Raw genomic sequence first — 4,108 nt, forward strand, 5'->3', positions numbered from 1 at the left:
ATTCACCTTTACATATCTTGTTATTTGATTGTTACAGATGCTTGTTTGAGATTAACATCTGTTATATGACATACCCTTTAAATTGTTTTAAATCAAGCTATTTACTTTGTGACAGTAAGACTTCCATGCACAGACAAGATGACAAATTATGATTATTTGCAGATTATTGATCATCTGATCCTTTCATCACTTATATTTTTGGTAACTTGCACAACAACGACCACCTTAGTTCCAAATTTTGGTGACAAAACACTCAAATTACAGCATACACTCTAAGAGCAACAGGTAGAAATATAAGGGGTACGTTGAAGACATTGGTTGGTTGAACCTTTGGAGATTTTTTTCTTTAAATTTTGAGATACATTTGGCATGATTGGTATAAATATTATAGCTGCCTGCTATTGCTAACAACAAGAACCATGGGCAGCTGCCTTGTATTGTAGAGCAACGTATGTTACAAATGGAGACTGTTAAATATTTTAACTTCTGGGGCGAGTCTATTTTACCTTGCCAAAGACAAGCATCCATGATGCACAATATTCACATCTTGTTTCAAGTAATTCTTTGAACATTTATTACTACATGAGAATTACACATAAGCAATATATTTGTTTCAAAATGAAACTATAACATACCCCTGCATCGTGTGTCATCACTTATTTGTACAGATGAGAAACGAAAATTTCAACTATAGGGGAAATTGGTTACATGGAGGGAGTAGTTGGACATGGGGGAACCGGTACTTCAGTAATACCTTCTAACATCAAGACGACACTCTTCATAGAGGGACGAAGAGCTGGTTCTTCTTGAATGCACCACAGTCCCACCTGCACCATTTTCTCCAAGCTCATCTTGTCTACCTCTTCACCAATCACAAGCTTATATAACTCTCTAGCAGCATAGCACCTGAAGGCCCAAGAAGAAAGGACAATCTCCTCTGCTGTGGATGCGTTAACATCTATGTTCTTTCTGCAACATACAATTTCCAAGAGCACTATCCCATAACTGTAAACATCTGCCTTCACTGATATAGGGATGTTCTTATGCCATTCTGGTGCCACATACCCTCTTGTTCCTCTGGCCCCTGTGAAGGTCCGTGTCTGATCTGGCATTAAGAACTTGGCCAGCCCAAAGTCAGAGATTTTAGCATTCCAACAATCATCCATCAAAATGTTTTGAGGCTTTATATCACAATGAATGATAGGGGCCTCACACTCTTCATGTAGATAGAGAATTCCTCTTGCAACATCCAATGCAATTCTCAGTCTCTCAGTCCAATCTGGACGCAATATGGCCCCAAACAGTAGGTTAGCAAGGGAACCATTGCTCATGTATTCATAAACCAGAAGCCTTTTAGAGTCCTCTGCACAGAAACCCAGCAACCGAACCAAGTTCCTGTGATGGGTTCTTCCAATTGCTCGCATCTCTGCGCGGAACTCTCTTTCACCTTCTTCAACTAATTTCTCCAGTCTCTTTACTGCAACAAGTTTTTTACCTTTGTTTAGAGCACCTTTGTAAACTGTTCCAAAAGACCCTTTACCCAACTCTTCCTTGAAACTATTTGTTGCTCTTTTGAGCTCGGTATATGTGAACAATCTCAAGATTACCTGCTCAGGCAGGCCCAAATTTCCATTCTTTAACGTCCTTTTGTAAGTTAAAACTCGAATTTTGAGAATGAAACAGACAAAGATTGCAAGAGCTACGCATGACAATATAGTAAAACCTGAAGTTACAAGAACAATCTGTACCATCGCTATTTTAGAAAGAATGGGTGGCTGTCGCCTCTTTTGGATAAGACCCACCTTCAAGAACGCTGCGTACCCGTAGTCTACTCTTCTAACATATTTCAGTGGAAACTGTTGTTTCTGGCACTGATTATTCACGAAGAGTGCCGCCCCACAATTGCAGTCTTCCAAACATGAGATGCTGCAATCTTCTTTTGACATTTGTTCAGCAATATACGGAGTGTCTCCCCACTCCATATTCTCCATAGTAGTCATGTTATAAAAAGCTGCATTCCCTTTCCCACCTCTACACTCTGCTTCTGAAAAATTTCTGCTACAGCCTAGATTACTTTGATTGTGGTCTACAAAATCATGCCCAGGAAGGCAACGGCAGGTGGTTTGGTTGTCATTTATTGCACAAAAGCTGTTTAAGGCACAGATACCTTTTACCAAACATGAACTGTTTAACGCTGACCACAAACGAGATACTCTGTAGTTTCTACTCTTATCGTAGGTGTGAGAGTACAATCGGAAAACTCCATCAACATCAAGAGTCGCACGATATATAGTATTGTTGTTGTTGTTGTTGAAGTTGAAGGCTGATTCTTCATACAAGGTATCGATGGTTGCTGAATTGGTCTTATTGACAACGGCTAATCCGCCGGTAGCATTAAGATCAAGGGCAAAATAAAAATTTTGCGGGTGGAACCTCCCTGAAGTGCCAGTATGCCAATAGGCATCTAGCGCAGTTTCTTCACTGCTCACTGGGTATGAAACAAGGTTTCCATCAGACTGCATTGCAAGAAAAAACTGTCCGGTTGAGTGATGGCTCTGATTAAAACTGGAGTACAGTCGATTTCCAGCCAACAGATTCTGACCTCCTAAAATGGTATCAGTAGGATGCTCAAAACTCTGCCAGACGGGACTGTCATCCTTGTCATAAAGTACAAAATTGCCAGAATCAAGCATGGCGGCATAGGAAACGGGGACGTTCGCATCAGCAATGACTTGTTCCTATCCTTGTTCTGTTCTTAACAGAAGCTGACCATCCGTGACAAATTCCACCATTGCATTTGAGGTGACCGGTGGATAGTCACGTTTTGCTGTCCACACAATTGTTTTGTTTTCCATACCGTCCAACCAAATTCCCACCGCAAAGCCACTGCCTTGCTGATACAACCCAAATGCAAATCGCTTAGAAGGAGAAGGCCAGGAATCACGGTAGTGAAGTGAATTGCCCCGGCCTATTAGGCTAGCTTGATTTGGTTGAGCAATTCCACCTACAAAGGTTATGGACAGGACTAAGAAAACGCTGGATATGAAAGCCATGGGAGGGGAAGAAAGAAACATAATACTAGAATTGTCTTTAACTAGTAGGAAAGATTTAAGGAGTCACACAAGAAAGACACTTAACGAGCAGCTGTAAAATACCATGGTTTGCTAGTCAATAAACCGTAAAAAGAGGTTTTATAGTCTTTGAAGTCAGAACTACGTTATAATTAATTTAAAATATTACTCCATATAATTACATTATTAGATATATATATATATATATATAATCAAAACCGGTTTGGTTTAGATTTACCTCTCCTGTTAGGACTCTCTTTTATATATATATGTAAAGCATTTACCTCTATTTTCTTTGTACTTTCCTTCGATTTATAAAAACATTTTGCTCTGATGGAAGACAATCGCGTTAGAACAAGTAGACTGATATCGCCGGATTTTTTACGATAAAATCTCCTTTGTGGGGGAGAGCTATTTTGGTTTGGGTATTTTCAAGGTTTGGGTATTTTCTTCTTAGCAGTCTCTTGCATTGATTTTGGTTCTTGGTACGCCTTCGAAACAAAAGGTATGTAAAGAATTTTTTTTTTTTTTTTAATTAGAAAAAGTTTGAGGAAACATAGAAGGAAAAAGAACACGCAATCTATAAAACAGAAAATTTAAAAAAAAAAAAAAATAGTGACTGTATTAGGCAAAAGCTTTTGGAGATTGTTATTTTTGTTTTTAGAATTTTGGAGATTGTTGTTTTTATTTTTGGAATTCTTGAAGTTCATGTGTATGTATGTATTGGGTTTAATAGAATTGGAATTATCTTTGAAATTTTGGTTTTGATTGAATAATGAAAGAAGAAGTATGTTCCAATATTTGGAGTCTTCTGTATATGTGTTGTTGTAGTTTAAACTTGATATTTGAATTGTTAAATTCTTAATTCACAGTTTCATTATTCATTTATTGATCATGAATAATAATATTATTATTTGCAACCATTATGAATAATAATCAATGATGTGATCATTCCGAATGTTTTCCTTTAGAATTTAGATAGAGTCTATTTTATGATTAAAAAATTTACAATTAAAAGACTTTTGAAATTATTTTTT

The 4,108-nt window shown here is 37.5% G+C and overlaps 1 pseudogene; it reads right to left on the bottom strand.

Annotated features, from left to right (window-relative positions):
* Positions 1-700: 700 nt before the first annotated feature.
* LOC115956297 lies at positions 701-3,053 on the bottom strand (annotated as a pseudogene).
* Positions 3,054-4,108: the final 1,055 nt, after the last annotated feature.

This window comes from Quercus lobata, chromosome 8, assembly GCF_001633185.2.
Source record: "Quercus lobata isolate SW786 chromosome 8, ValleyOak3.0 Primary Assembly, whole genome shotgun sequence".
Lineage (NCBI taxonomy): Eukaryota > Viridiplantae > Streptophyta > Magnoliopsida > Fagales > Fagaceae > Quercus > Quercus lobata.